Source organism: Bombus fervidus, chromosome 12 (genome assembly GCF_041682495.2).
Source record: "Bombus fervidus isolate BK054 chromosome 12, iyBomFerv1, whole genome shotgun sequence".
NCBI lineage: Eukaryota > Metazoa > Arthropoda > Insecta > Hymenoptera > Apidae > Bombus > Bombus fervidus.
The window spans coordinates 6,028,393-6,051,870 of record NC_091528.1 but is presented as its reverse complement, the minus strand read 5'-3'; the positions used below and the strand labels follow the sequence as shown (position 1 = coordinate 6,051,870).

General features: G+C 37.5%; 1 protein-coding gene across 1 annotated transcript in view; it reads right to left on the bottom strand.

Moving 5' to 3' along the window:
• Positions 1–23,478, bottom strand: part of LOC139993123 (extracellular serine/threonine protein CG31145) — a 93,906-nt gene that overhangs the window by 67,695 nt on the left and 2,733 nt on the right. The gene's annotated exons all lie outside the window — the stretch shown is intronic.

The following is a 23,478-nucleotide window of genomic DNA, read 5'->3' as shown; positions in this document are numbered from 1 at the left end:
ATATTTCCCAACACGCGTAAAGTTCGTACGCTTTCCGAGCGTCGACATTTTTCAAATTGCTCCGACAAATTTCGTTCGAGCTCGCAAAATTGATTGTCGACCTCTCTAACTTGGTCATCAATCACCTCGATCAAGAAATAAATATTCACTGGAGGATAATAAAATTTTGTTAAACGTGCATTCCACGCTACTTTTATAAGCCTAAATATTCTACAGCTTCGATCACTAAAGATCCCAATCTCATAATTCCTGTTACTATCATTATTTTATGGATTATTATGCGGATTTTCATGCATTTATACGGGAGATTTGAAAGCGGAAAATTGCGAAGAAAAATATACGAAATACCCAAAATACAGCGCCTTTTATAATATTCGATAGGTAGAAGAGGTTCTGTTTTTTTAAACTATATTTAAATTATACCGAGTGACTCGTGGACGATCGACTGCCAGGTGATTTTACGCGTAAAAATGAGTCGAAAAGAAAGAACACAATTTTTTCGTATGACACTTTTGTTACGGAGAAAATCGATTTTCAAAGTATGACGAGTATATATAAAGTTGGCTAATTTCGTATAAACTTAACAAAAGCAAATAATTGACGAAAGGTTAAACTACGCGTGAAGATACGTCAGAAATGTAGAATAAAATCTCTTCACAAGATGCTTTGTTTTCGAGAAAAATAAATTTGAAAGTATATCATGTCCGTGAACTAGTAGTTCTTAACTGAACATGTTCAAACTTTATTTTCTTGAAAATGAGCGCTTATGAGAAAAAATCTTATTTCGCATTTTTGACTTATTTCCGTGTATAATAACCTTCTGTCGATACCTAAACTCATAGCTAGCCTCTATTTGGCCAAGTTTAAGTGTACTTGGCAAGTGTTCAAACTCGATTTTCTCGAAAACAAGGCTTCGAACGAGAAAATTTTATTCTTCCTTTCCAACCCACTTTTACACGTAGAATCACCTCCCGGTCGATCGTCCACGAGCCACGGGACACTCTGTATATTTTAACCAACTGAAATGGTTCGTAGATTTCTAATAAACGGAACAAGCGTATTAAAACTTAAAAATTATGAAACTTCAATGAGAAAGAACTCGGTTTCTATGTGATTGCTATTATGTATCACTATTATAAAATTATGCATTCTGATCAATCCAATAGGATTGGTAAATTTATAACGAAAAAGATAAGCCAGAAACCTGCGTCAAAGTAAATCTTGCCAGAAAATACCGTCAGCTTTATCTACAAGATACATTCTACTCCAAGATAGTCTTCAACCCCTAGACAGCATGATGTAACGTCAAGCATCGCTCAAGACGAACTTTACCAATACGAAGTTTCTCAAAAAGGATGCGTCTTGCAGACGTAGCTAAACAAAGTCTAGACTACGTGGCGACAGCTTCGAGACAAGTTAAAGTTCGTAAAAACAAAATTCAAAGGTTACTTAAATCTAGATTCGTTCGTACGAACTGATATCCAGCCGTACGCCTATAAATCGCAAGACAGTAGTTGCCAATTTTGAACGTAAACTCTAAGCTTGTCAAGTATATTATTATTTAATTTCTCTTATAATAAGATGTTTACGCCTGGATGTTTGTATTTCTGGAAATTTCAATTTTCACGTGTACAATTAAAGAAATGGAATCTAAATAGAAATTTGTCTTTCCTTTGGAATCCCTTAAATATTATGGCAGGAATGATTTACTCGAGATATCGTGCACTATTATGTACTTTCGCGTTATTACGTATTTTTTCATATTTAAACCTCCGATAAATTTGCATAAACGTTTGCAGTCTACTTACGTCAGATTCGTTTAAAAAATTACGAAATACATTTATTCCGATTTTTAAGTTTAATGTAGTGTATATGTTACATGCTTATGAAATATTGATACTCAATATCTAGACTATGTGGATGTTTATGCAAATTTATACGTGTATGAATTATGAATACAATTAAGGAGATAGAATCTCAGCAGAAATATCCTTCGCTCGCTGGATATTGTTAACAGCATCGTAGTTTGAAGACTGAAAAACGCACAGAATACACGTAATCAAATATGTTAATATATGTTTGAGAAATTTAAACCAAAAGATATTCAAATATTCAAATATCATCGATCATAAACGCACATACACCCGCAGTCTATTATAACCGACATAAAACGACAATAAATCAGCAGATATCATTAACACGACAAGATACAAGAATATACACCTTTCATCTTTCACAAACTTTCATACGCTATATACAATGCGATACTCGCTTAAAACAAATCACTTAATCGTCGACCGCATCTCTCATCACCATCCAAGATGAATAAACCTTTCTACAAAGATGAACGTACTATGATGGCTGTTCTGATAGTAGGCTAATCCCCATGAATGTATCACTAGTGACCAAATATCATTGAAAATGCCTTTCGAAGCGTATACCACGCAGAGAATCGTGCAATGGAAAACCCAGGCAATTTCAGAAGCCCGTCTAATTGCGGATGTGTTGGCAGACGCGTACGAATAACTAATCAGTACAAATGTCACCGGTTGTGTGCACTGGCTGCATGTACACACGTTCCGCAAAGCGCGCCTTGTGTATGCCATTGCAACGACGAATATGCCCAGCACGTGCAACTTAACGTCGCCTGTAACGAGGACACCATCGAATCTGTTCGACCGCTCACGGTTTACTGCTTCCCCTTGTCCCTGACCATGCTGTTTCCGTTCAAATACCGCCAGCTTATTACCTGTCCATCCCTGCGCAACCAACTGGATCACACAACTGAAATAATCAAATCTCCTCCAAGAATTTGTGTAAAATCTAACGAAAACGATCGACGATTTGTAGATAATTTTTTGGCGGATGCGACACTGTCGGAAATTCCGTTCGAGTTTTTATCGTAGTTTCGAGTAGGCGAAAGTCGTTGGGATGATATTTTAGATCGGAGAAGAATTATAATTGACAAAGAATTAAATAAAAATTTAATTATTTTCGGGAGGTTCGAATTTCTAAGAATTTTCCCCGGAAATATTTTTAGGGCATGTGCAACCCTAGAGGCTTAAAAAAAAAAAAAAAAAAAAAGTGGTGTGAATCTAGTATCTTTTTTTCGACTACAGATATTTTGTAAAGGATCAAAAATTTTATGGCGAACTTTAAACAACATCTAAGCCCTGTGTCCGTATTTTTTTTATGAGATAAAATTACAAAATGAACAAATGCTACGACATTTTCTGACTCCATATCCAGCGGAACCTTGTTTCTTCTCGTAGCCAGCGGTAAATGTGACAGGATTGTAAAAAGTAAAAAGTCTGTGTACAAACTTATATAAAAATAGATTATCTTCGATGCAGCGTAAGATTTTTCAATAATTTTGAAAAATAAGGAAATGGCAGCTTGTTAAGGACAATAGTTTATTTCTTCGATGAAAAAGTTCAAATTTAAACATTTATAAAAATTCAACGGATTACGACATTTAAAAAATTGCACGTTGCATTGTAGATAACGCTATGCAGAATAATACGTGAAAGTTTCAAGTTAATCGGATGAGGAGTTTCGGAGATCTAGCGGGTGCAAGGTCGAAAACTATAATTTCAAGAAAAACGCGCCAAAGTTTTAAGTAGATCTTTCTCGGAAATAAAAGATTAAAGAAATAGAAGACACTGGCATTCAGCATTAATTTTTAGAAGTATAAAATACCCTTTCGCTACGGTATTCTACGCATATCAAGCTTGGAACAAACACAAAAAAGAATTTCGATTTTCTGAAGCCGACGTAATTGCACAGCCTCCTAAATTGGACAAATATATGTAAAACCAATTTGCTGGTTTTTAGGAGGTTCGAAATTTCTAGGACTTTGATTCCAATTCAAATTTTGAAGTTCAAAGTTTTTCGCGAGAAAATACAATGAAATTTCGAAAGTAAAAAATACAATGAAATTTTTAGCAGACTTTAAATGTCCCAAAATCCGATTCAAGCTTATTGCGAGATATCGCGTACTATATAATATTCGCGATATTCACACTCAAGATTAATTCGCAATCAACCACTGGCGATGTTACATTGTAAAGAAACGATATTAACGAAGAGGTGCGTGGGAAATGGGAAGAAAAAAGCGGTACTCGAACGTTTATCAAAACGATGCATCGTGTGTATGGTCGGTGGAGCACGTCTCTCATTAAACGTATCTCGGCAACACAGTGTAATTAGAAGGGCGGTATATTTACGACGACCAGCCGGAAGACGCGGCTTAATTTGATCATGGAAAACAAATCCGCGCCTACCGTGAAATGCTATGCATCCGATGGAAATGTAATCTTGCGAGCTGTCCGCGTAATTAAAATACTTCTACCCAATGGGCTTCGAGTTTCGTTAACGAAACACTGGCGAGAGATGTTATTCGTTTGGATGTTTGATAAAGCTTTATCGTACACGATGTTTAAGCTTTATAGAAAATAAAGCCAAGACGGTATCAACTATCGGAATTCTTCGTAGATATGATAACACACAGAACGTTTGTTCAAACCTTCTATAGATATTTTATGTGCGTGTGTTGTTTTATACGACGCATTTGAAATTTAATTAGCGGTGTAACGAGACCCCATCAAACTACCATGATCGTACTGGTTAAATCTAAAACGAATTTGAAAATATATAAAAAGATACAAGTTTTGTATTGCAAATATATATATATATATTTCGCAGAGATTATCAGAGGACTTTTTTAATGAATATATATTTACCATATTTATATTGGCTAAAAATCTGATCTGTTTTATTATATCGATAATGAGAGTCTCAAATGTTTTATATAACGCACATAACACAAACGTAAAACGTGTCCTTCGATATTCGCGCAGTAAGAAATCATGGAAATTTGTTAGCAATATTTTTTTAGGCTTTTCTTCTTTTCTTTTCCTACGAAAATTGGACGTTAGACAGTCGAATCACGGCGGACCTCCATTTATCGAGACGAAATTTTACCTAGTTAGCGCATGGTTGAGTAAATTCCTGGCGATTGAATCCACTTATCTGAACGCGAGCTTCTATTATTTGAACGAATAATAAGAAGAAGAAATATTCCAGCAACTCGATCTCACGTGAAAAGACCAAGCATCCAATGAAGTTCGCAAAAACTACCGCACTTGGAGTCGTATCTTGACTAGATTCCATTTACAGCCAGTGGTTAAAAATTAACCAAATAAACAACTAAGAAGCGCGCGCATTTTTCCAACACCGCGGAACAGGTTTCTGCCGGCGAGACCAGAGAAACGATGACAAATCGGAAATTTATGTAACGAAGGCAACATCCGCCACGCGACATCCTGTCTGTCTGGTCTATTATATCTGTTTGATCGGCGAGACTTGCTCCTCTATAGTCTTACGCAATCGATTGTTCGACAGACCAGCCATTACCACATTTTTCTTGTGTTCGTTGTCAACCTCGTTCCGCTCGATATGAAAACAGATACTGTTGAACCGGAGATGGAAAAATTTGGCTTTCGACTGGTTTCAAAAGTAACGCAAAAAGTATGTGGAAAAATCTTGAACTTTTAAAGACACTCGATATCTTTTAAAATACTGTCTCTAGAAAGTATAAATTGACTAGATCGGTCGGTTTATTATTTACGTTTATCGATTCTATGTTACATATTACCCAAATTATTGGATGCTTTCCTATAAATTATTCGATCTTGCTATGAAAATTATCCGAATTAAAAATGAATCGTGTATTTCCCATTTTAACGTCTATCATATAGAGATGTTAACCAGTGACTAAATAATCGTATAAAAAATCATCATTCTCTATATTTTGAATTTTCTATGGGCGCACAAATATCCACAGTGACCTAATCATTACGAATAATTGTATACTCGCATTTGAAAGGGTTTGCTAAAAATATACTCGACAACCGCTGCATTATTAATGATCGCAGAATTAAAAAAAAAAAGTCAAATAGTTTTATCGGACTACAAACGTCAATCACTCCGTAGATATCTTTGTCCCGATTTCGAATTTCCAGTATTCGTATTTTAAGTATGTTCTTGCCTATTCTTAATCCGTCTTACCTTCATCAACATATTTAAAAAATAATCGCAGCGTATAATTTCTCGACAATACTATTGGGTTGTTGGAAAAGCTGCTTCCATCTTCATTACGAATATTTACCAAGTAACGAAACGTTCGAATACACGCGCGTAAACGGACATTAAAAATATCCAAATTCATCGACGAAACAATATATTTCTCATATATCTGAGAAAGAATCGTAGCTGAAATGTACACACTCTGTCTCTATTCGCTAAATATATTTAGAATATATTTATGTCTTAACTTCTACAACACTGACAAGAGATGAAATTATCATCGTATTATTATATATAAAAGCTATTCGAATTTTAATCACTCTAAGAAGCATGCAAAAGCTATTTGAATATTAATTACCTTGGAAGACTGTGAAAATCTATTTGCAGAAATACATTCGCAAGAAAGAAAAAAAAAAAGGAAAAAGACGAGAAATTTTTCACGAGAAGAACTGCTGAAATTATAGATGACGAACGGTCTAATTCTACTTGAATCTTTCTTAACTTTCGTCACGAATTGTTCGAACTGGATACGTGTTAAAAAGTGCAAGTTTACCTTGCACCTAGACGTTAAGACGAAGGAACTTTTCCAAGTTCTCATATTCAGGAAGATCCATGGAACGCGTTTCGAATTTATTTAAATTTATTCATTCGAGGAAATTATTCGTGCAACTGTTCGCACCCGCGAAACTTCATTTTACGATAATATGCATGCGAATTTCGGAACAAAGGAACCTTTGACCGGCATTTACGCGTCGTTGAACGGACGAAACATTTCTTTGTGAACGATAGAGAGGGAAGAAAAAATATACGAAAAAATATACTCGAATGCGAGCGTATGTGCGTGAAGTTGGACGGTAAAAGGCAGGTAGAAAACAAAAAAGATAGAAAGAGATAGAAAGAAAGCAACTGATGCATCAAGTTTTGAACGCGAAACATTTTCGCAGCATCCAACGAGCTCGTAGCCGCAGAAACGCGATATTGCCTTTTAGCTGACGATAGGTCTTTCTGGAGAACCGGAAAAGTTTATCTCTGATACGCGGTTACTATATTTGTCTGAAAGTATTGCATTAACGAGCGATTTCTGTTGCGCCACTGTTTTCAACTTGCACGAAAAAACCAAGATTCCATCGAAGTAGAATATTTCTTCTAGTTACGAAATTCGATGAGCTTATTTTTCTTCGTTCATTATATTATGCGTGTTATGTAAAATACTTCGAAATGTCGTTGGTACTATAACGAGACCTGATTATCAGGATTACAATGGCGAAGTTTGAAACCAATCTGAACATGTGTATAGAAATTATAAAATATTTTATTGGAAATAAAGATATATTTAGGAAATTGAAAGAAAAAAGAGACCACCAGCCTATAATCCTTTTCCCAGAAAGCTTTCGATTCTCTTTTAAAACGAAGAGCACAGAGGGATAAATCTGGAATTATTAACTTCCGTTACACTGCTAACTAGAAGAGATACCAAAAGAAGGAAATAATTTATACAGTTGAAAAAAATATTCCAACATTTGTAGAAATCTTTTATGAATATGTTATGTATCTTCTATTAAACATTTTGAAATTTCATTACTACTATCCTGACGTTAGGTCTGCTGTATTATTATAGATTATATATTATACTAAAACGAGTATTATATACTATAATTAAGATTGGTGAAACTTGAAACCAATCTGAAAATACGTATACAAATTACAAGACGTTCCACACAAATCACAAAGTATTTAAACATTTAATTAATCGTTATATCGATACCTATCACATTTAAGTTACATTTAATTTGAAATGAATTTAAGGTGAATAAAAATATATCGTGACCGAATAATCACCGAAAAATATTCAATTGCAAGATCATGTAGCTGTCGTACGATACTACAGATTAAAGTATCCTGAAATTAGTTACTTAAATTAGTTATAGTAGAAACCAGCCACAGAGAACGGGGAAGCAACGCAAGCATGAAATTGTCAAATAACAAAGAATAAATAAAGAGCTTGGACTTACGTCAGACGGAAGAATAAAGACGCTCGAGAGAAAGGTAACAAATTATTCAGCAAACTGTATTCCCAAACAGCCCCGCTCGACTATAAACGATTCTCAATCCAGCCATAACATTCCTATTTCCCGTGCAAATACGCTTTATTCCTCCCACATAAACAACGAGAACCACGAGCAGCCATTTCATAGTTGTTCCGTCTCGTTTCTACAAGCGCGAGCGTGCGCAATTTTCTCCCATGTTAATTTCAAATTTGGATACTCGTCTAGAAAAAAGAAGAAGAAAAGACAACGAAAGGAACGTAGAAATATTTCAAAGCATCTGCGAATTTTACTTTCTCCCTCGAGCGAGGAATTCGCGTGGAATTGCGTGCCATAAATTTGTCGAATGCCAAAATGGATGCCGCCGTGTCAGAAAACAATCGAATTCACAAGGAGCCGAGGGGAGAAGGAAAGAAAATGGTGTCACGGTTATTGGGTCGTTTCATAACGCGCGGCAGTACGTGGGCAAACTTATTCCTCACCGATAAGACCGCGTTCTCAACACAGACGACAGCTTTCGTTCATGCCAAGACAAAGGGAAGCTGACAGACGCTTGGCCATCTAAGAGGAAAGTAAAGTGGATTCTTCGGAGCTTTTGTTCGAGTCCAAGTATCGTCAATAGTTGTCCCACGTGGTGGACTAGCCATCGATAATGCGGTAGCCTTCACGATGTGACCGAATAAAATTGGTTCAGAAACAAAGCTGCGTCAACCACATTCTCATCTCGTAATTAAGAACGAGCCAAACCAATGCGATCACTATATAACTGCACTCTGTCCATAAATCATCTTTATCGCGGTAACATTTTTCAATAGAAAATTAAGCTTAGTCTTTGGAAACGAGACTGAAACGTGTCTGAATCGTAAAAAACGTTGCGGTGATCTTCTTCAGATATCTTCTCAAAGATGTTAATTTGCATCGACAGTTGTAATACTGTGAGCTACTAGCTTAATGCTGTACGTACACTGTACCCTATTAATTTAAGTTTAGGTTAATTCTACTGTGTCATAGCGTATACGATACACATTGAAAATGTATAGATAGTACTATTTGAGTTTACAACTTAACTTGTTGCATTTTACGCTATTTTATATTATTCTGTTTATCGCTAATGGCCATAGAAGATGCTTGACGCAATCTTAAATAAGATACATAATAATACAGTTGCATCAACATTTCATTTGTAATTACTTTTTTTGATTTTATTACATAATATTTGTATTCTTGAGTTCTATTAGATGCATATTGTAATTACGAGAAGGAATTTTAAGAATGTCTTCGATATTTTCCTCGAAAATTTATTCCTTTTTCCATCTAGATCCTGCAATCTTATGAAGAAATCGAAGTATTTTATATCACTGTGATAACCTATTTTTTCCCCAGATACAACTTCCAGTTTCACTAGCGAAAAGAATCTCGCAGCAAGAACAGAAATAACAGTTCTCTGAACAACACTCGCCACCTTTAATCACGAAACAAATTCGATTTTATTTGGAAGGGAGCTGGGGAGAGGATCAAGGTCCCAAAGGTGGGAAACCAGACGCTGGATGGCTCGTGAAAAGAGCGTTGATCGTCGAGATGGGATAGCCGAACAAAAGTTTTTCGTGAGTGGAATCGATTGTAAAAACACTGGTCCCGGTTGCGCAAATGATCGCGCGAATAAAAGGAAGAAAGGGAGAAAGGAAAAAAAAGGAAAAGGGAGAAAGGAAAACGCGGTCAAGACCGATCGATCCTGTCGGATTAATTACAATGCAAATTGATTGCCGCTACTTTTTCGCCGGGAGCAAATTGATTTTCCGTTAATTAAATGTCGCCGTTCGACCCGATCCTAATTAGGATTCTCTCTTCGTCAGTCGGTACTACAAACCGAGATGTGTCCTTCCATCTCTCTTGCCCTCGAGCAATTCGATTCAAGAGCGTCTCTCTAGAAGAGAGATCTGCAAAGCTTTCAAACAGCTTTTCCTCTCGCGAGCCAGAAGAAGCCACGAGAAGCAGAAGAGCAAGACGGACGAAGAAACCGGAAAGAAGACGACGACCAAGTAAAAAGCAAAAAGAAAGAGGTAAGGAATCAGAAGAAGAGGGAGAAAGATGGAAATAAGAAAGAGGAACGTAACGGTGAATGGGAAGCGGAGAGAAATCCAGCTTTCCGCACGAAGGACGAGCCTCGTCGAATAATCGATGGACCTGGAGGATCGGTTCGACCGCACTGGTGGCTTTTTCCACCGTGGAACGAGTCACAGGTCGGATGTAACGGAGAAACCGAAAGTGCAAGAAAGAGGAAATATATATATAGTTTTTAGTAGCGTGGCGGAGAAGGAGAGACAAGGATGAAGCTAAGCTGAGAGACGTTGCTGTTCCGCCCTGGAAAACAGAGGTGCATTTCTCCCGAGGAAAAGCCATTTTCTCGCCTCGCGCCGCTTGTTTACCTCGGCTCATTTATAATTTCCACTGCACGCTGGCTGCTTCTTGTTTACGACGTCTCGACGAATTCTCCAGCCGAGTCGACGATTCCACCCCGTTCACCGCGTCGGGATACAGCCAGTTCGATTCGAAACTTCCGTCGACCCCCAGTTGTTAACTTCGCTTTCCAGACTTTCGATTAGCCAGTTGAGAGACAGACTCGCTGTTACTTTGTACAAGTGCAAGTGCAAGTGAAGCGTACTGCGGCTCGTGGACGCGCGAGATAAATTTTGTTTTGACAGAGACACGCACGTGGGTTGGAATGCGTCGAATTGTGCAGAGCTTTTCGTTTTTTATTTACGCTTTACGAGATTTCGGAGAGATGGAGCTTTTAGGTCTCGTATATGCGTATGTATAGTGAAGCTCGGGCATTTTGATTCGGCGCTTCTGCACCAGTTAACCGTATAGTTGTATACTATGTAATAGTTGAAACTTTCGAATGAATAGCAATAACAATGCACTGTAAAGTCGAACATAAATTATAATCGCTTTTTTATTTGATATTTAAGACGAATCTATGCTTAAGCCAAATGTAATCTCAACTTGATCGTATTTTTAAAAAATAGTCGAAAAAGAATTAACGAGAAGTCTCGTTTATCGATCAGCGAGAGAATTTCTCTGAATTTCAGCCAATTTCTTGAATTTCTTATCCGAAAGGAATTCGATCCCCTCCTTAAGAAATTCCTCTGTTTCCTTCAAATTTCCCGCGCGACACTAATTGAGCTACTCAAAAGACGAAGACTAAAAGAGACCCGAGACGCCCAAAGCTGAACAATATGAAAACCCTCAAAAGAGATTTTCGAGGTTTAACGTCGATTGCTTGAGTCTTTCGAAAGCAAATCTTTATTGAACAGTTGAGAGAAGTTGTGTCATATATTTGCAAGTACTAAAATTGACCTGACTGAAATTGATTTGATTTTATTAACTTTGCCATAAATATAAAAGTTCATGGTTAAGAAGCGACCCACTTACAGATACCTACAGGGTGCCTTCGAAAGCATGGTACAAACGGTTAGGTGGTGATTCTATATGCAAAAATAAATTGAAAAAGAAGAATAACATTTTTTCGATTAATGCTCGGTTTTTGAGAAAACTAAATTTGGAAATCAGTCGGGTGTCCGTGCACTAAATGTAAGTTTCGAGGAATCCAAGGTTTCTAAAGAATATAACTAAAGTACTAAAGTTCTAAAGAAAAATAGAGTAATATTCTTCTTCGTAAAACCATTCCAAATACAGACATGTTCACAAATATCAACACACACAGAAGAGAAGTCGGCTACCTCGAAACTCGCAATCAGACGTGTGCACCCAACGAATCTTCAAACTTATTTTTCTCGAAAACGATATCTTAAACGAAAAAATGTTATTCTTCTTTTTCGACTTATTTTTGCATATAGAATCGCTATGCAGCCGCTCGTACCATGATTTCTGAGACAGTTTGTACGTGAAACAAATCTCCACGCAAGTTTCATCCCTTCAATAGCGCTCATAAAAATGTAATTTACGTAAACCTGTCCACGTCCTACCTATTATTTATATATCTTCTATCAGTTTCTTAATAACTCGTTAGAATACAACGTTGTATACGAAACACCGAACGTCAAAGGTTCAATATCGTGTCAAAGCAATCGATAGTCACTTTGGATCCCTTTATTCCTGGAAAGTTATCGGTGAAACAGAGTGGTGACAACCACCGCGTGAAAATCACGGAACAAGTAACATCCGTCCGGAAGTGGAAGACGCGTACCGTCGAAATGGATCCGTTCTAGTTTCGAGTGTCGCGATTTTACCGTGACAAAGCAGCGTTCTGTTCGTTAGCAACGGCAATTATTCGACGAGAAAGGAAGCGACCTAACGACAACGAGCGAAAACGCCTTCAAACAACAAAGCCTCCATCTACGGCTCGAAACCCTTCTACCTTTCCAAATTCAACGAGATTTGATGCTGTTTTCTACTAAGAGATTCGCTTGCCCCTCTACCTTTTGGTGTTCTACTTTCTCATGTAGATTTATCTGAATATTAACAACGTGACGGAGTAAGAGTTTTGGCAAAGTTTCGAATCTTCAGGAGAAAATTATCCTGTACTCTGTTTGGAATTACGATCTAACACATTCGTGCCCGGTAATTGTAGCGAAATCTGAAAGGATGAAACCGCAAGGTAATTGAGACAGGGACTAAAATTTTGAAATTTTAATTTCAAGCGCTATACGTTCCATCTTTCTGAAATACAATGGCTAACGAAAGAAAGTTTGAAATTGATACGCCACGAATTTTAATAACTTCTGTACTTACATTTTTTTACCATGTTGGTAATATTTATTCTATAGTATATATTACGTTTATCCATCACTCCCACTATATATATATGTTCATAAAATAAAAAGAAAATAAATGAAAATGAAAAGAACATTTTGAACAAACATATTGATTTCATACAAGTTATTTAGGGACAAACAGGATTGGTACTTACAATGCTTGCAAATTCAGTTTTCTCTACAACTAAGAGATGGAACATATATACAGGCTCCTCTACAAATACTATTTTCTAGCTCGGGAATTTTCACTATACTAATGCGAAAAAATAGAAAACTTTGCGATGCATTTGAATTATCGTACATTCGAGATCGTATAATAATCGAAAGAAATCAAAATGGAAAATGTTCGACACTTACAGTGTTGTCTACGAGAAAATTGCCTTCAATTGTACTGCATGGACTTACTTCGGTTACGAGAAGGTAATAATAACACGTCGATTTTATTAGAATATTCTGCAATTAAATCGCGTCCTATTAAAAAGGAAACGAGCGTTCGGATACTTCTCGTAAAAAGACGTGGAAGAAAGAGGGGGGAAAATATATCGTAAAGGTTGCAGAGAGCATTCGTGAGCATCCAGACTCGTGGCCTCGTGGTTTTCTCCTTTTGCTCGCTTTTCTTTGCATCACGCATGCAACCTGTACATTCTCCACGGCAGCCAACACTGCAGGATATTTTTCACGTCAACCAGATCCAACGATTTAAAAGGCAATACTGACGACTCGAGGTCGAAAGGCCGAGTTGACGAAAATTAATCGAACATAGCTCTCTGCGACTCACGGAATCCTGATTTCTAGTGGTTTGCCCCGTCGAGAATCGAAACAAACGTTCGAGAGATTGGAACACTTGTCGTTTGGGGACTCGCGGGAGACCCGGCTTTCCCAACCAGCTGGTTTTCGTCGGTGTACTCTGTAACTGACTGAGATATTAGGCCAACCACCGCTCCAGCTCGTTCGTTTTTCGGCAGATTGATTTTTCGCGAACAATTTTCCACTCTGTTGTCTCTGGTATCGACAAGATTGTTGGATTTAAGATAGATACACATGGCTCGCGAAAGTACACGAACGCTTGGGCATATGCAGGTTATACGGAGCATTTTGGAATTTCATCGACACTGTCGTGGAACCCGGTGTAAGGAGATACGGAGTCTACAATTCGGTGGAACTACCTTTTCAATTAAATATTTTCCATTTTTTTAATTCGACGAAGTAAAAGGATGGGTAGAATAACCAGAATCGTAGTAGCCATGACACTTTTAACCAGCTAGCTGTTGCTATCTCTTTGAAAAATGTGTACCTAAAATGTGTCGCAATAAGTAAGCGATGACGAGTATACTCGTCACCGTAGACTACGTGTGTCTGTTGTAATATGGAATCAAGTTGTAATGAAATGACTGTTATTTTAAATAACTTATTTTTTAATCTTATAACTGCAATTTACTGTAAATTGTAACTACTTTTTACGTATGACGAGTATACTCGTCAAAAACAGCTAACTGGTTACGAACCATGTCGATTTTGATGATTTCACCTCAAAAAAAAATTTGTCAGCGTTACTGACACATGGAGGAATAAATGTGTCAAATTCCAATGAAAAATATCGCGTAGATTCTTAGCAAAATATTCTAAAGGGAACCTAAAATAACACACTTGAATGTTTTATAAATTAGAAAACCGAAACATCTGAAATTCGATATTTTGATGGATTTGACAATCCTATAATCTGCGAATAAAATTACGATAGTTAATGAAGTCCCCTTTAAAATATACGAAGAGCTTCAAATATATATGAATTTCTTCTATCTGGGAAGAAATTTTAACCGAATATTTGCAAAAAGTTCTCGATGCGTTAAGGAAATATAAAGAGTACAATTATTACAGAGATGCATGAAGTTTCATCGTGTTCCATATATCATTTGTATTATTTACACGACTAAGCAGGTTTCTCCACACTCTGTTCAATATTTTCATCGATTTGAACGCCTATGATACATTTCCAGCGTCTATCACAAAATTTCTTTACCCCATTTCCTCTCGCTTTCTTACTTTCACATCTATCTGCGTCTTTACTGTCCGCGATTCTTCTGGGAAACGAACGATATAGGACAGAAAGTTACTTTCGAAAGCTCTACATTTCCGCGTGTTGCTGTCACTGGGTGTAAATAACGTACGAGGTTTTGTTCACTAGACACCATTTTCTTTGGCCGATTCGAGATCCAGTTCGTTCGAACAACCGGTATTTCTAGTTCATCCGGAAATTCATTGGTATCGATTTGATCTCTGTTTCGACGATTACGTAATTTCTCAATGATCTAATCTTTTAACGTTTTTTCAAAAATCATAAGTTGACATTAAATTTGATAGATCCGTTCGATAAAACTACACGGAGAGTATAATTTCAAGTTAATATAAATACGGCATGATCTAAAGGTTCTTAGAAACTTAGAATATAGTTAGAAAAAAGAAAAAAAAAAGGTAATTCATAATTTTTAATTAACATTTGATAAACCCTTACGACGATGCATTTTTTACTTTGGGTAAAGAATATGAAGGAAGGCTTGTTTTTTAGATTACGTATTTTTCTTGGTTATATAATTCACTGTTAATTTAGATAGAAGCTTTATGTGTACTTCAATCGTTCGCGTTATATGGTTGGTCGTATAAGCTGCTGTTAATTTCACGCTGGTCTACCGTTAAAGATTCTATTCACAAGAGGTCGGAACTGTCTGTAACGAAGATATCACACGGTAATTGCACGCTATTCGCGTACCTCAGCTGGAGTCACATAAACACCTGTCGTGCACCAATGCGTAGGGAATCGCCATGGGAATAGCAAACGCTCCATACCAAAGAGAAATTGTTCACGATCTTGCGACGAGGTGGTCGATTAGCTTCATCGATCGCAGCAATTCCCTTTTCGTTCAAATTTATGATACACCGCGGTATATATGCTGCTCGCTATAATGGTCGCCATAATTATTCAGGCATTTCTACTAATCTTAGGAAAAACTGTTTCGAACGTGAGAAAGCGAGTAATTGTCAGTTCCCAGGTGGAAACAAATCGCGATAATGAAAATGGCAGAAGCTTTCTCGTTTATCAAAAACTTCAAAGTCCTATGTAATTTTCTGCGATAATTTTTTAAAGAAATGAGCTTAAAGCGTATGTGAGTCGCGTGCATTCGTTCTATGCTGGTCGGGCAATAGCAATGTACAGGGTGAACCACGAATCGTGATCAGTAGAAATGACTCCGTTATTAGCAGTCCGATGGAAAATGTTTGTATGAGATATAGCATGCTTTCCAGAGAGCTTCAACGTGGTTATAGCAAATTATTTCTCAACTCTTTCTTTTCTCGTAATTTTTTAAGGTAACCTTGAATTTTTTGTAAATAAACCTATCATCTTTTTACACTTGTTTGTTAGACGATTTTAATCGACAAAAAGATTGCTATAATCGTGTTAAGGCTCTCTAAAAACCACGCTGTACTTGATAAAAACATTTTCCATCGGACTGATAATAGACGGACTTATCGCTTATACTAAATTGACAGGTCAAAAAAGCACACTTATTACAACCATACGAACATCGTTCGAGCAAGAGGTCGACTCTACAACAAATACGATCACTGTATACATTCACTTAGAAAATACAATCAGATACTACCTAGTATCAGTTTGTTTTACGCGTTAATTTCGAAAGTTCCATTGGTTCTGTTTCATACGTTAACTGGAAAAGTAATTATATTTCAGGCTGACCTTTCAAGACGTTATCCGAGCACAGACTGGAAGCTCGTTTAGACGAAACCATTCATCTAGCCGAGCGACGAGTAGCCACTTACTACGAAATAGTTTAGCGCACAGAAAATGTACCTACAGTTACCGTAAAATCAACTAGTACAGTTTAGTTACAGATTTGATTAACCGATACTGAGTGGTGCAGCAAGTTCTAACGTCCGCGCAACTCCGCGCACAGTAAGTTACCAGATTGCTCGTCACTCCGCTAAAATCGTTGCATGTGCGTCTGCACGAACCTCCACTTCCGTTCCAATCGCTTTATCGTCCAATTAGCGGAAAACCCAGAAAAATATCGGCCACCGTTACAACGAGCACCCTGTAGATCCATTGCGTCTGCCACACGAACAAGCATTCGTACACGCGAACGCCTACCAAACTACGGCATCGCGAATGTACACATTATTACCGGTGAATTTACATGTGTATAATAGCGTACAGCGCGCGCACACACTCGCCCGATCGTCTGTGTGTACACGCGCGGGCAAACATGCATAATAGCGCATTATTGGGGCCGAGTTAACGCGTGTGTCGTATCGATTCATCGACAGGAACTTTCGAGCCGGGTCCAAACATCGGTGACTTCAGGAGCGTACAGTGCGACAAAGGGGCTCTGCGAGTCTACAGGCCGAAGATGACAAAGGTGGCCGAGCCAAGGTGAGCCGGATGTTTGCTCGGAAATAATTCATCGTCCGTAACTCGGTCGAGTCCGCCAGGCCTGAATTCAGGTGACAGGAAGTAACCTCCGTGCGCACCGTCAGTCCGCTCTCTCTCTCTCTCTCTCTCTATCTCTTATCAGCAGCTGATAATTTCAATGGGTTCCTCGGTGGAAGTAATGAATTAGGCAAACGCTTGGGAATAATTTTTGTTACGGGGATTAAAAAATATTCAGCAAAGTCTACGAGTTTGCTCTTAATTATTCGTGAATTTTGAGGCAGAATTTACGTTGATTTTCTGAACATTTTCTAAAGCTGGATTATCGAAACTGTAGAATCAACAACTAGTGGGATAAAATGCGAGAATATTCGATTTTGGGAGGGATAGAGAGTGATCTATTGCTAATGGATCTTTTTATTTCTTTGTTTCACTCGCAGGGTGATAATTCACTTGCAGTTCCTTGGTGTAGGTGATAATGATTCATAAGGGGAATTGTAGAGTATTCCGTTTCTAAACGTAGTTGGTAATGCATCCATGAATCTTATTCCTTTTTTCTTCTTTTTTCTTTCGTTCGGTTATGGTGATTCGCTGGTAATTTCAACGCGTTAGTAGACTTTTCCATTACACTCGATGGAATCTCGAGAACACTGATTTTTAAAACCGGAAACCTATGATACAGGTGACGCATAAAATAATGTATAAAATCTATAATAAATCGCAAAATAATTCATAGATTTTTAGGTGAACTTTTGAATCAACGAAACGGAGAGTTGAAAAAGAATGTTCTCTCGATAAAAAGCATTTCACCGCATTCATCACACAGCAAAATCATAGCTGCAGCGTTTTAGTAAGAATCGATTAAAAAGATTAAAAAACACTCGATTAGAGAACTTCAACAATTATTCGTTCTTTTGATAAAAAATTCCACGCACTCCATTCACGATAAAACCAGTTCGTCCTCGAACATATACGACGTGTGCAGAAAAAGATCACTTCTATTACACGATTCCACCCTCGCAACGCGGTTCACCTTCTACCCCTGAAACTGCTACGTACTCGTCGGGATCATCCTCGAACAGCATATGCAAAAATAGAGCAATCCTGTTACATGATTTTCACCCTCACGACGTATCTCAATGTAACCCTCTGCCCCCAAAATTAGCGTAAACTGGTCGAAACCTTCAAATATTAACAAATCCCCTGTACCTCCTGTGAAACTACATCAAGGGGAGAAGATGTTAGGATCTCATCCGGAATTCTCTACCCCTAAAATTGCCGCATAGTCGTCGAGATCATTTTCGAACAGCGTATACAAAAGAAAAATAAGAAAGAACAACCCTACTACACGAGTTCTCCCTTGCCACGTAACTCAACTAAAATTAGCCCTAAGATTAGCAAACATTCGTAGAGACCGTTGGAATATTAACCTACCACCCGTATCTTCTCTGACACCACATTAAGAGGGGAGCAGGTTAGAATATCATTTGGTATTTTCTGGTCCTAAAATTACCACGAATTATCTTGTAGAAATCACGATGGAAGAGCGTGTGCGAAAAAAGAGCAATCCTGTGATGCGCGATTTCACTCTGCCACACGTAACTCGACGTAACCCTTTGGCTCAGAAATTAGCAAACACTCGTCAAAACCTTGGAATATTAACCAAGCCCTGTATCTCTGTGTATCTGGAATTACACTAAGAGCAGAGGATGTTGGAAAATCATCGGGTATTCTAGGTACGCGCCTAAGCGAGACACCTGTCACGAAAGAGGGAAACTTGAGAAGCAGCTTCGTCTTCGAGGTAAGTACCGTAGGAAGACCAAAACTCTCTTATTCGAGGCACACATTCGACGCCAGGACGAAGCTTCGAGAGAACGATTGCACGTCGAACGTTCAACCCGGGGTCTTGAATAAGTATTCAAGCAGCACGAAGTGTATCTGTCGCTTAGTGTATCGCCGTTGGTTCCCGTGTAAACGATCCGGTTCGTGTATATGCACAGTAATGCACACACGTAACCTATTCAGAAGCGAAGTAACCTCCGAACAGCAGACATTGTCGACGCTTCTGCGCCCGCGAAACAATGCTTTATTTCCTAGACACCCTAGGGTCACTAGAGCTGTCTATCGAGGCAAGGAAGCTTACAGCGTGCAACCAGGGAAACGTTCTCTGTTCCTTGTTTTCCTCGTCCAGAACTGTGATAATACGCGGCGGAGACTACATAGTCCCCGTACAAGTTTTTCCTCAGATCGATTCTAGACCAGCAAATGCAATGAAAAATGCAATCTGACTCCGTGGCGACGCACCCTATTCCTGCTTTGTTCTCAGCTTTTTTTTGTTTTTTTATTACCCCGGATCGGTGAATACTTGATACGAGTTTCCTTTCTTTTTGCCTCGAAAGGGGAAAAAAGGAGAAAGTTTCGTACGGTCGCTATTAAAGAGATTTCACTGAGGCGGTTCTTTGTTGTGGGAATCTTTTTCAAAAATAGTATTATATCGGTATTCCTTCATTTTTCGTTAATAAGAATTATAGATAGATCGTATTAATAGGAGTCATATTCCATTGATACACGTTTGGTAGATTGTTATAAGAATTGTTAAGAAAAAAAGAAAATGTAAAGATACGAACGCCTGCAGCTACGAAGAAATAGGATAAATGAGTTATTTCTCGATTAGATACATTTTATGTGAGAATAGTAAATGCTTCGTGTGCTCTTTTTAGGGAACGCGAACGAATTTACTACGTAATTAAGAATATTTGCAGTCGGTATGAGACGTGATTCTGACTTCTTCGATCATTAATCCTTTTGAGGATCGAATTCTGATTTTTAACCCAAGAAGAAAATTTCTTTTCGCCAATCGTTAATAATAGAAACTATGCTTTCGAAGTTTAGAGTTTCGGAGCTGTGCATTGAACTCGTTGAATCCACGAATGTCGATAAAAAAGCTCTGAAATAGTTCCAAAGTCAGAGAGAGAAGTGAACGAAAAAAAAGAAAGGAAATAATCGATACTTGCTAAATTAACGGAAAAGAATCGTCGATTGGCTACGCGTGCATTGTTCGTGGCAATTAGTCGCCCTTCTCGCTGGGACGAGTTAGGCCTCGATGAGAAAAGAAACATCGAGGGGATAGGAAGAAAGAAGAGAAAATCCACGTGCACGTAAACGCTCGTGTTTCAATCGATAGGATTGGCCAGTCACTAACAGACGAAAACATAACCATGTAAATTACTTTGCATTTAATTAACACTGCAGGAAATCGATATTTAAAATTAATTAGCAAATTGTTGACCTGGTAAGGGAGGGTATCGAACTGCGATTTTATTATGTTTATACAGCGTACAATGACTGGTAAAAATATTAAACAGCATAATGTATAAGCAATTATAATTTTCAGGGAAAGTCAACATTTTAGATATCCCAATCGTTAAATGTATAATATTCCCGTTTAGTGATACACGAACATACTGGCTACGAAAAATACGATATTTCCACACGTTCCTATTTTTCAATCTATTTATTACGTTCTACGTTTCATTTTTATGATAGCAATATTTTAATCACATGAAAGTACTCTTACGATATAAAATTTAACTTAATTAACTCGATTAATATTAGCATATAAATGCTACGATACATACAACGGTGTGCAAATTTTGCATATCGACGATAGTACGTTCGAACTATACCTAACGAGTAGTTAAGTAATAAAACACCGATACGATCGAACAGACGTACTATTCATCTACAAATAAACTGTGTTCTACTTTGTACCGTTCTGGGAAATTTTATGCATCAAAGAGTTTAAATGAATTACGAAATTGTCGTTTCGATAAGAAAAGAAAAATATAGAAAGGCGAATTTGCAAGTCAAGTGCCACCATGTGTATATGCAGGTACGTCGATCCTTGTCGAATTGATTTGAGCGATGAAAATATTTAATAGAACACACCCGCCGTCCATACACAGAATCGTGAATCACGCGGATTCCTTCTATCGCCGGTATAATTACGTTTGCCGTTGGACAATCTGCTTGCACGAGAGAGCACGTTCTGTATATGTGTAGAAGCACAATGCACAAGCATGTACCAAGTGCATTCTAACGCGATATACCAACGTGACTGATATTTGCTTGTCAGACAATAAAATCGCTTAAGCAGAATGGATTAGCGTTCGAAGAGGTCAACAGGAACGATTTAGGATTAGATTAAGCAATCTTCATTCACCAAGGTCGACTACGATATTTCGCTTCGATCGAAGCCGTAAAATATGAGAAACATCGATTTGTGCTTCGTTTCGTGCAACGTGAGAGTCTCAAGGTCGACAATGAGACTGACACGATTAAAGTAATTAATTTACGAAGTGTATAAATAGAAGAAATTTTATTTCCGCACTCGCGTTGTATTATGTATTTTTCATTTAAGATAAATAGATATCGTAATTAAAAAATGAAGTTAACATTTATCGATCGTGCGAATGTGAAATAAATTAAATTATACTGTGTGCTTTATATAATAAATTACAACGTCTCGAAGATTTCGTTAAAATTTTATTTTGTTAAAGTTTATGATAAAAATTAGCAACAAGTCTACAACTAATAAAAGAGGGAGTATTTTCGATTTTGTAATATTAAGCAGGGAAGATATGAAAAATAAAAGAGCACCTAATTTAATCGTCGATGTAATCAAAATTAATTAAAGTGACAAGAAGAAAAATTCGATTCCTCTTAATCGTGAACGATAAAGTTCAGTTAATGGACTACTATTTTTACAGATTTGTGAGAAATTTAAACGCGAGAAAATAATCAAAAACACATAAAATAATCAAAATACGTGTACCACTTGTTATAAGATGCAATAGGTAAAACAAATCTCTCTGCCCAGTCTCTAGCTTTTCAATCCTCTTTACAAAAGTACAAATTTTCAGAAACAATTCCGTAATCTACTTTCCTCAGTTAAAACATAGGTCCAAAGTTGCGTAACCTCAATCCTCGTCCATCAATTCGGTTCTACGTATTATTTCGCCGGATAACGAGAACGAGACTGGAGGTCGAGGAGGGAACAACATGATCCAGATATCACCAGTCGCGCCTCTTATCAGTCTATTACGACAGTAATAACGTTCTTGATTTCACCGACATACAGATCGAAGCCAACACTACCAACCTACCGACGCACACATCCGCAAACTAGACTCACACGATGCAAACTAGCAAACAATCTGTTCAAAAAAATCTCTCGTATAAACAATTTCGAGGGTTCATGGGAAAAAGGTGGAACAATGTCTATTTTAACGAATTTTCATTTCTTTTATCATTTAAATGCGTTATACATTGGTTAGAATTGGAAATAAACATCGAACATGATGCAGAATAAAATGAAGAATAAAACGTTTTATTTTGATATAATATCTATGAGAAAATATGAAGACGCGACACAGACACTGGAAAGTCAATTTTCGTTTTCTTCCCCTATTTTCCCCATCCCTATTTTCGGTCATCTTTCCATTGGAAACCTGGTTCGATGTTGGAACGACGATTTTGGTTATTTTAAGCGATTCCACTAATTGCTTTTCTCCCTGGTGCTTTCTATTCGATAGGGAGGAAACTTTTCCAACGAGGAAACTAAAAAAAGAAGAAAAAGAAAGAGAGAGAGAAAAAAAGAGAAAAAGAAGACCATCGAGTTTCTGTTTGAAGTTCCGTGGAAAATCGGTTTAGGAGATTTCAACGAGGACCGAGCAGGTGCGAGATTTAAACTTGCTACTTTCGACGGTATTTCGGTTAATTAGGTGTCGCGTTGGAAATTCCGCTTTATCTTACGGACGTCGTATACACTTTTACGGGATGGAAAATTTTCACCGGTCGTCTCACCTCTGTTATTATCAACGTCGATAAGGATTTCATCGTTGGTGGAAATAACAAAACTCTCAAAGTCGTCGGGGAAAACGCCTGTCAACTAAAAATGTATCTGGAATTCAACGTTCGATAACGCTTTGTCATGTTATGTTTGGTACTCTTTTTTTCTTTTGATGATCTGCTTTCCATGTGATTGTTTGGAATTATGTTCATTAAGAATACGTCGATCTACTTTTTATGTTCGACGTTCCCTTCGATAATTTGTTTGCTCGTGATTGAC